This window comes from Malaclemys terrapin, chromosome 1 (genome assembly GCF_027887155.1).
Source record: "Malaclemys terrapin pileata isolate rMalTer1 chromosome 1, rMalTer1.hap1, whole genome shotgun sequence".
Taxonomy (NCBI): domain Eukaryota; kingdom Metazoa; phylum Chordata; order Testudines; family Emydidae; genus Malaclemys; species Malaclemys terrapin.
This window is the reverse complement of record NC_071505.1, coordinates 337,857,530-337,868,057: the sequence shown is the minus strand read 5'-3', so window position 1 is coordinate 337,868,057 and position 10,528 is coordinate 337,857,530. Positions and strand designations below refer to the sequence as shown.

The 10,528-nt window shown below is 52.3% G+C and overlaps 1 protein-coding gene across 1 annotated transcript in view; it reads left to right on the top strand.

Moving 5' to 3' along the window:
* The first annotated feature begins 628 nt into the window (after positions 1-628).
* Positions 629-10,528, top strand: part of CAPN5 (calpain 5) — a 125,732-nt gene continuing 115,832 nt past the window's right edge. The window contains exon 1 of the mRNA XM_054015817.1: positions 629-736. The gene's annotated coding sequence lies outside the window, so the exon portion shown is untranslated. The remainder of the gene's footprint in view (positions 737-10,528) is intronic.

The window sequence follows — 10,528 nt, the reverse complement described above, 5'->3', positions numbered from 1 at the left end:
TAATTGTGCATGGCATTTTTTTTCCTTCCTAAGTGCAGCACCTTTCACTTGCCTTAATTGAATTTCATCGTTCAGACCCATTGTCCAATTTCTCAGGGACATTTTGAATTGCAATCCTCTCCTCCAACAGGCCTGCAGCCCCTCCCGTTTGGTGTGGTGCATATTTGAGAAGTGTACACTCCACTTTATTATCCAAGTCATTAATGAAAATAGTGAACAGTCCCGCCCCGGGACAGACCCCTGTGGGCTCCCACCACATCCTCCCCGTTTGGCAGCGAACCCACTAACTACCCTTTGAGTCCGGTCCTTCGCCCTGCTGTGGAGATCGCACCTAGAGCTCATTGCCCTAGTGTGCCTGTGAGCATGCCACGTGGGACCCTCGCTGAAATCAAGTGTCCCCCACCTAAACCCCCCAGACTAGCGACCTTAGCTCCCAGCTCTGCACAGCTGCAAAAGGGGGCGGTCACTGTCCCAGCCCCCACGGCTGCACCTGAGCCTCCCTGGAGAGAGAGAGAGACACACACACAGGCTAGCCTCCCTCCCTGGGACTGTCTCAGTCGGCGCAGGCGCAAACTGCCTCCCCACCCCCCTGGCAGCCCCTCCCCGTGGAGGCGGGGCGGCGCTGCTGCCTGGAGCGGGCACGCGGCGTCCCCGCGGCAGAGCGCAGGCAGCATCTGGTCGCCGCTGGGTGCTCTGCTGCGGAGCGCGCCGCTCTCGGGACGAGCCCAGCTACCAGGTGAGATGCCCGACGCGGGCGGGCTGAGCTCTGCTCTCGCAGGGCCACCGACTCTGGGAGTCCTGGCCAGGCACCGAGCGCCTCGCTGGGCAAAGGCACCGCAGTGGGGAAGTGGCCTGAAGATTGAAGGGGGGGGAGTTGCTGCAGGATCCAGCGTGTTCCCATTTGCATGGGGTGTCTCTCCCCCAGCCTACAAATCCTCCTCCAGGTGCAGGGGGTGCCTGGCTGCCTTGCGGGGGATATGGCTGGAAGTGGCGGGAGGGGGATGTTTTCCCACAAAAGAGCCAGTGTTCAAGGCGAATGAAGAGAGAAATGTGGAGTCTGGCGCCTGCCTGGCTCCAAGTGGGGAGGGGAGCAACTCCCCCTCCCCCCCCGCCTAGTGTCTATTCTTCTGTGGCTGGTTGTGGGTTCTCAGGTTGGGTTTCCATGTGTTCCCAAGTTTGCAGCGTGCCTGTCACGCCGCAGGAGCCCCGGGGAGCAGCAGAAACAACGAGGAGTCCGGTGGCACCTTAGAGACGAACAGATTTATTTGGGCATAAGCTTTCGTGGGTAAAAAACCCACTTCTTCAGATGCAGGCAGGTGTTCTGCCTCCTCTCTGGGCTTTGGCAGGCTGGCGGGTGTTGGGTTAGGGTCTTTAGTTGAACTCCCCCGTCAAAACGCAGGTTATTCCACCTTAGCCTGAGACCGTAGGCACATGCAGGGCGAGAGAACTTGGAGTAAGTGCCTTGCTGGTGTTTGCACAGGGATTTCATATGCCCGCCTCGCTGCAGGAGCCTTTTCCAAATGTAAACGCAGTATCAACTACCTACAGGAGGCAACAGCCATCAGCACGCCAGCCACACCCAGCTGGACTGCAGAACACAAGGAGATGATGCTTGGGCAAAAGTGGTGAGGGGCAGCAGTTCTGGGTGATGATGGGGGAGAGGTCCCAGAGCTGAGGGCTCTCTGCTGATGAGAATCCCCTGCCTCCAGAGGTCCCCAATTCAGGAACACGGCATAGCTAATTAAGCACCTAACTTTAAACATGAGTATTCCCACTCAAGTCAACAGTGCTCATGTGCTTCAAGTTAAAGCACCTGCTTAAGTATGTTGCTGAATCGGGGCCTTAGCCTCATGGGTTCATCTACACAGCAGAGACACCCCTACATATCCGAGACCCTCCCCCCTCGTTCGGTTTCCAGACTGGTTCCCGAGCCCGGGCTCTGACACCTACACTACTGTTTTTACCCCTGCAGCGTGAGCCTGAGTCAATTGATCGGGCTCCGAGACTTGCTGCCGCCAGTCGTTTTTTGCTGTGTGGGCGCCCCTGTGTCACTGGGGGCACCTGCACTTCTGCCAATGGTGGCGCTGCGCCGCGGCTAGCGACGGGGGGACATTTTTGGCAAAAAAGCCGAATGTAAATACCCATCCAGAGACCCCCATGCACTGCCCTATGTTAGGGCAACAATGGGTCCTGCTGCTGCAGCCTGTTCTACCAGGGGTCTATTCACAGCGGTGCTGAACACCCCCACCTCCAGCTGACGTCAGTGGGAGCTGCAGGTGCGGGACACCCCTGAAAGTGTGGCCCCTGTCGTTAAAATCCAAGAGCTGCCTAGAGCCTGCACCAACCCTGCTACTGCTGGTGAGCTGAGCCAGAGGGAAACTTTTGGCAAAAAAGCCTCAGATAGACTTCCCCTTAGACCTCTAGGAGCCAGGTACGCTGCCCGCTCTGTCGGGATCACAGGCACAATGCACACAGCTAATTTACCTGCCTTGCATGTGGTGAAGGGGGGGTTTGGGTGTGGCTTACATGTTTGGCACTCAGATTTATCACCGAGAACAGGACTGCCTCACTGGGGGGGTGCCGTAGTATTCGCTCCTCGGTGTTCTGAGCCTTGTGGTGCAGGAAAGTAAGCGGTTTGTTTGGGGATGGGGTGGGGGTGAATAATAAGCCATGAAACAGAGGTAAAAGCAGGGCAGTGAGCAGGAAAATTCCTGTTAAACTCTCTGGCTGCTTTTTCTTGCTGCGTCTATCTGGCTGGCGTAGGGAGGAGGACAGGGAAAGTGGTCGTGGACCACTCTGAAAAGAGGTACGTTTCCGGAAAGGGGAAGGGGCGTGTTTGTGTGTCGCCACATGGCTGAGCTGGTGTTTCATCCGGCAGGTGGTGGTGTTCCAGCTGCCCGATTTTTATTGCTACACGGTTGTGTAACCAATCGTGATTTCAGAGAGCCTTGCTTTATGTGCTGGTGCTTGTTAGCATAGCGATCTTCCATGTGGCTGACTTTTTGTGCTTGAGTCAGCACAAGGCGAATCCTCTCTCTAGGTAACAGATGACTCCGGCTGGAATTAGGTGCACAAGTAACACCACCTGCTGCTAGTGCCTACAGCCAGATCATCCCAGGATTGGACCCTTGGTGGCAGTCATGATGGAAAGTCAAAGACAAAAGAGTTGGCAAAGAGCTAAGAACCAGGCATCTGATCTGGGAAGGTGCAGAGCTCCCTTGGCTCCTATCAACTTCTGTGGGTGGGCAGTCAGTGTAGCATGCTGGCCAGATGTGTGTCTGTCCAGCTGCGTGGCAGATCTTCAGAGAAAGGCCACTGACTGCTGTTCACAGCTAATGAAGTTAGTCCTTCTGCTTAAGTTGTAGAATCTGTGCTCTGAAGCTAAAGGTCCAAGGTTTGATCCCTGTTGACGGCCCCTCCAGGGAGGCGATTACGCTCCACACCTTGCTGGACTGTTCCTTGGAAGAGGTGCAGTTGGTGTACTTTGTAGCACTCAGCTGAGCTAAAGGAGAATCTCCATTAGCCTTTAGCAGTACAGGATCTATGACCCAAAGTTGAATAGTTATAAATATGTGCTGTAAAGGGCAGCAGTGTGTGTGCATGTGCATGCTTGCATGCACACACACCAGTATATTATGTGTTTGTTCTCTAGCTATGCACATGTTACATGCATGATTCTTATTTGTTTGACTAGTAAGGTAATAGTTGTTTTTTGAAACATGCGCTGTTTGTCCAGACTCCTTTTCTCTGCTCCTCCACTCTCTTCTGCCAGAGAGCTGCATAGACGAAGGGCACAGCAGAAGTGAAACTGAAAATACAGGGCTGGGTTATTCTTGAGGTAGCCCATCTGGATGGTGACGAAGTGAAACTTCCCACAGACTGATCAACGGTCTGCTAGGCTGCTGGGCCAGGACTGTATTGTGCTAGCAATGGCCTCCCCACCCCATTGACTTTCCCCAGCATTTTTTCTGAGGTTCCTGTGTTAGATAAACCACTACCCTGCTGTTGCCCTTTTCCCCAAATTATTTAGTCTGTGCCTGGCTTTTACAGTAGCAAGCGCAGTCAGAGGTGCTATTATACCAGAATTGAATATGGAGTCCCTGAACTGCCCATCTATCTAAGGTTGTCATATGGCTCCCATCACTGCGGTATCTGAGTGCCTCACAATCTTTTAATGCATTCATTCTCCCAACACCCCTGTGAGATTATGGAAGTGCTGTTATCCCCATTTTACAGGGGGTGAACTGCGGCAAAGACAGGCTAGGTGACATGCCCAAGGTCACACAGGAAGTTTGTAGCAGACCAAGCAATCAACCCTGATCTTCCACGTTCCTGCTGCTGGTCCTGTGGGCCTGCCCGTGCATGCATGAAACGATTTAGGAGGAGACCCTTTACATCTGTGAAGGCAGGAAAATTCACACTTTCGGAGCATAAAGGTCGGCATGTTCCATGAAGGGAAGGGCACCTTGGAAAGCTTTCTGCTCAAGGCATATTACATTTCTCTCTTCGCATCGTGCAAATGTAATTTCACTTCTGTCACCCGGGCGATATCCAGCCACATCGCCTAGCTAAGGGACGGCTTTGATTTTACCTCTTTGTAAAATAACAGAACACCTAGAACTGTTCTCAAAGCCGGGTCCGCCGCTAGTTAAGGGAAAGCCCCTGGCGGGCCGGGCCGGTTTGTTTACCTGCCGCATCCGCAGGTTCGGCCGATCGCGGCTCCCACTGGCCGCGGTTCGCCGCTCCAGGCCAATGGGAGCTGCAGGAAGGGCGGCCAGCACATCCCTCGGCCCACGCTGCTTCCCGCAGCCCCCATTGGCCTGGAGCAGCGAACCGCGGCCAGTGGGAGCTGTGATCGGCCGAACCTGCGGACGCGGCAGGTAAACAAACTAGCCCAGCCTGCCAGGGGCTTTCCCTGAACAAGTGGCGGACAGGCTTTGAGAACCACTGACCTAGAAAATCAACAAAACCTCCTCACATTAAGAGCCTGATTGATTCTGAGGCTTTAGGTCGGGCCCTACGAGAATGTTCAGAAACAACAAGGAGTCTGGTGGCACCTTAAAGACTAACAGATTTATTTGGGCATAAGCTTTCGTGAGTAAAAACCTGCCCAAATAAATCTGTTAGTCTTTAAGGTGCCACCAGACTCCTTGTTGTTTTTGTAGATACAGACTAACACGGCTACCCCCTGATACTTGAGAATGTTCAGATTATCCTTCCCTGACTTCTGAGTGCAACCCTAACTCTGGCCACTGGTGCATGTTAATTACCATACAATCTCTAGTTGCATGCTCACAGCTGGTTATTTCCAGGATTCCCTGCCTCATTCCCTGAGAACTGTCTACCCCAGGTCCTTTTCTGCAGAACTGTCACTTAGCCAGTCAGTTCCCAGCCTGTAGCAGTGCCTGGGATTCTTCCGTGCTAAGTGCAGGACTCTGCACTTGTCCTTGTTGAACCTCATCAGATTTCTTTTGGCACAATCCTGTAATTTGTCTAGGTCACTCTGGACCCTATCCCTACTCTTCAGTGTATCTACCTCTCCCCCCAGCTTAGTGTCATCCGCAAACTTTCTGAGGGTGCAATCCCCAGGGTCAGATCCCTTAACTCAAGCAGGGGGATAGCCGGCAGCCTCTTCCCTTCCCCCCTCAACTCTAGTGCTGTCAGCCCCTCCTCACATCTTACGACTATCTCAAGAAGAAGACTTCTCTAACTGCATCCTATAGGATATGACCCTGGGGATGGGGTCCTGAACATCCTTCTCTTGTGCTCTGGTGTCACAGGGCAGGCTCTCTCCCCAGCATCCCAAAGCCTTGTGGGAAGACCCAGGAGCACGGGAGGTGGCAGAAGGCCTGATCTACTACACAGGGATAAAAGACCTCCAATCTCGCAGGGTCCCAGAGCTCAGGCTGCAGCCCAAGCATCTACACAGCGATTTTTCAGCCCTGGAGTCCAGGCCTCAGGAGACCCAGGCCAACCGCAAGTTTTTATCCCTGGGTAGACATAGCTTTAGGGGCCCGGACAGTGCATGGATGCAGCAGTGAGAGCTGCTCCCACTACCCTGACTCAAGCACTTCCAGTTGATTAGAGACCATGGGCCAGGATTGCACCAGGGGAGAATGGAGGCAGCTCTATTGAGTTCTTTGGAGCTACCTTGATTTGCACTAGCTGAGATTGTGTGTGTGTCCCGTCCCTCCCGTTCCCCACTGCAGCAAAGTTAGCCCTTTCCTGCCCTTCTGTTTTCTGATTCACCTCATTGCTGTGTGTGTAACTGGGGCCACTTTAATACTGACCTTGTGCTAAATCTAAAGCAAACCTCTGCTTGAGTACAGACATTGTGTTAAACAATAGGCCTGATTCTCCAGCCTCAGGATATGGGGAACTCCCCTTGACTACAATGGAACCAGGAATTACTACCTTCATGCTTCTGACCTAGCTCTTCTCCACCCCTTTTCTTTCAGCAGGGGTTTTTCTCCACCTGCCCCCAAAAAGATTTTCTTTATTGGGAAGAGACTAGGATTTCTTTTTCTTTCCCTTTAGATGTAGCTTGTTGTTTTCCCAGCCTTGCCCTTGGCGATGTGGATTGACACTTGCCCTCTGGTTTTTATTAAACTGCTGCTACGAATCACTGCACCTGTCTTGGAATTACTGTGGGGTTGGGGAGCCTGCATCCTTAGGGCTAGAGAAGATACCTTTGCAAGGTCTAGTCATACTCACCAGGGGTCTAGCTGGATGATGATCTGGGCATGGGACCTGTTGGTGTATTATAGGTGGTTTATGATAATAATACACTGACTTTTTCCCCCTAGAAAGCATCATGCGATGTAATGTCTTTTTCTATCCCCTGATACGCCCAGAGGTGGTGAATTTTTATTACTTGTGCCATGTATTATCCCACCATATAATTATATCCTGCTCCTTTTAATCATTCCAGGCAGTGTAACTCTAAACCTATTTCTTCACCAAGTGTCCTAATGCTCTGGCACAGTGTCTGAGTACCCAGGCCAGGAGAGGGCATTCAGGTAATTTGGGAAAGCCCTTCCCTCTCCTTAGTAGTGTCAAGGGAGGAGAGCCCTGTGTTTGTGACCTGCCGTTGAGGAACAGAGAGGGGTTTTTCCTGTTGTTACTTGGGAGGACCATGTAAATTGTAACTCTCTAGATTCCCAGAAGAAATATTACCTTCAAATCGAGTTAGGTTCAGTGTGTGTATCAATAACTTAAGGGTGAAGAAACATTGCAGGGATATTATCCCCAAACTAAGGATTATAAACACAGGAAATTTAGAGTTAGAGTTGCACTTAAAAGCAATCCAACTATGCTCAGAAAAGGAATTCATAGTAAGGACCCAAAAAACCTTAACTCTGCCCTGTTGGAGGCAATGCGGCATAGTGGATGGAGCACTGGACTGGGATTCAGGAGAGAGCTGGGTGCTATTCCCATTTCTGCGAATGACTTGCAGGGTCATATTAGGTGAGTCGCTTCACCACCCGTTGCCTCAGTTTCCCAATCTGTACAATAGGGATAATGATGCTGACCTCCTTTGTTGCACTGAGATCACTGGATGGCAAGTGCTACATGAGAGCTAGGTAGTATAATAACAGTGTAATGCAATGACCATCCAATTGTGATTAAGACACCCTAGTGTGTGGCTTTGTGTCGGCTGCTGAGCCAGGTGTATGCTCCGTGTGGGGGTGACAAATGCCCCTGAGTGAGCCTGAAGTGAAAACATGATGGAGACAAGGCGTGTGTGTTCTCCTGTGGGGCAACTAGGCGAGCTCGGCCTCTGACGGGTATAGGGCTGACCCTGCCTCGTTACCCTGCATTAAGCTAAAACGCCTTGCCGCCCCGTGTTTTCACCTGGAGATGGCTCACAGGCATTAGCTACCCCCAGGTAAAGCACACACCTTTCTGAGCAGTGAAGACTAGGCCTGTGTGGTCCCAGAGTCAACTGTTTCTAAGGATCTGGTCTGAGGGCTGGATACAGGACACAGCTGGTTCTGTTTTACCCACATTCTTTGGCCTTCCTTTCCTCAGCTGCTTGAAAGTTTCTGATCTGTTCTGTCCCCATCCTCATTCCCACTGTAGGGCAGAGAGAATCCCTTTTAAAAAAAAATATTCAGCCCCTCCAGGCCTTCAACAGCAGCTTCTTGCCCCAAGAAAAACCCTCTGGCAGCTACGCCTTCCTTAAGCAAGGCCTTGTCCGGGAAAGCCCAGCACAGTCAGGCTGCGCAGAGCTGGTTTTACCAGTTTTCTAGGGCTGTGTGAACAGTGCTCCAGGGGGTACCGGCTGGCTTACAAAGCAGCCAATAAGCAATTAAGGGCTTGATCCTGCAGTTCTTATGCAAGTACAACTCCCATCAAAGTGAGTGGGAGGCTTGCTCAGGTGAAGGCTGCAAGATCAAGCCCTTATGCAAGGTGCCCAGGTGCCTTGCACCTGTTGCTGGGGTCTAGTATCAGCCCGTGCGGCTATGAAGCTGCCCGGCTGATCGTTTCCTAGACTCTTCTTGGCCGTGTCTCACAGCAAGGTGCTGTTACTCCAGTGACATTTATATGGTGGGGGGAGTTAACAGAATTAGTGGTCATGAGAGAGGCTGTTGTAATCAAAAGCAAACTTCTCCAATGCCTGGGGAAGTGAAATTCTCCAACTTGTCACGGGTAAGTCTCATGGGATCCTTGTGACTTGCTTGTCTTCTGTAGGGATGCTGCAGGCACATGGGGCACCTTGCATAAGGGCTTGATCTAAAGTCTGTGAGAAGCAGCCTGTCGCCTGAGTAACTGTTCGAGGCCTGATTCTCTCTCTAGTTACGCGTGGGAGCAAGGTGCCGTGTGGCTGTCAGGGAGGTGACTAGCGCACCAGGCCTGCAGGGGGATTGCTGCTATGTGGTTAAAGTCTCTGTACGAGGAGTTACCTGAGCGAACAGAGGAGGGTTTATAAAGGGGCAGTGACACCAGAACAGGTAGGTGACTGTTCTGCTCCACTAAAGTTGCCCCAGAGTTGCTGTAAAGTGAACGTCTGTCATCGGAAGAGACAGTGAGAGGGAAGAGCTGGCCAGTACCTTGCCATGATGTACAGCTCAGGGTGGGTGTGTTTAGCAGCTAGCAAAGCCCAGGCGTGCTGCTCTGGGCCACCATGTTGAAGGGAAATGCTAAGGAGAAGCCTCAACAAACCCTTCCAGGAAAATGCCCCGCCACACTGCAGCCTGGGCAGGGGCACGGCGTCCTGCCATGCCCACGAATCCTAGGGGAGGGCATGTGGCCACGCCCACATGGGCTGTGCGTGGGTAAGGGGAACCGTGGCAGGGTCCTGTGCGGCCCATACCCAAAACGATGTGTCACCGCGTGCGGCGCGGCTCTTTGCTGTAGAGCCCCCCAGCCACAACCAAGGGCATGCCCCCATTGCGTCTCATAGGCAGGGCCTGGTGTGCCTTCCGTGCCATGCACCTGCACATGTGGCCTTAACGTGATCGGTTCTGATCCTCAGACTCTCTCCTCAGCCCGGCACGTTCTCCCTCCATCCTGATGGGGGCGGCCAAAGGATAAATGCAGGGCTCCGTAGTGGGAATGCAGGCACTGCCGTCCAGCATGGTGTGAGCTATGGAGTGCGGAAAGGGCAGGAAGAACTCGTCAGCCCGGAAACGTGGGCTGGGGCTATGTACTTTGCAGGCCCTCCCTGAGAGTCTACTCTGTATCTAGCAGACTCTCACCGAGGGCCTGGCTCGGGGGAGGTTTTACACTAGAGTTGTTGGGCGAGCCAGAACATCCTCAAATACTGGGAGACAGTCTTAGATCTGGACTTTGTGACTAGTCTATGAGGGTTGAGCTGAAACCCTGGATGCAGAGATCCTGGAACTCTGGGAATGTCCTGAACCGGAGGTGACCTGAGCACCTCCGTGGGTCTATAGTGCTGCATAATTTAACCAATGGGGAAAAAATCCATGGCCCTGCCACACCTGCGGGTGAGGAGGAAAACCGCTGAGGGCAGTCCTGCAAGGATGCAGAGCCGGATAGACAGAGCACGTATCTCCATGGTGATTAAGCCAATTTACATATCTATCAACTCTTAATTAGGGGAGTGCACCCATTATAGATACGCCAAGCCTATGTTGGCACTTGGCAATGAGTCACTACTAAAGGTTGAGCTGGGCAAGTGCTTCCCCATGAGTCTGACAGCTTGGTCTTCCTTCTCTCTGTTTTCATTTGAAAGGAGAATGAAACTCTCTCTAGCCTTTGGAGTTTCAAGGAAAGCCTTCATGATGTGACCTGCGGCAGGGACGTCTGCCTGAGTCTGCAGACAGCCTAGAACTTCCTTGTATCAGGAAGTGCCGTGGTGTGGTATGTGTCAAATGCTGTCCATAGTAGTGGCCATTAATGTGCCCTATCAACTCTTCAGTGTTGTGATCATAAAGCAGTGATCTGTGATCTCTTTGGCACTGAGCTAGCAGCATGCATATTTACGGCTCTATAAATGATTGTTACAATAATGGGACCAACGGCAATTGGAGTATGGGCGTAGCCATGTGCTATAGTTTAT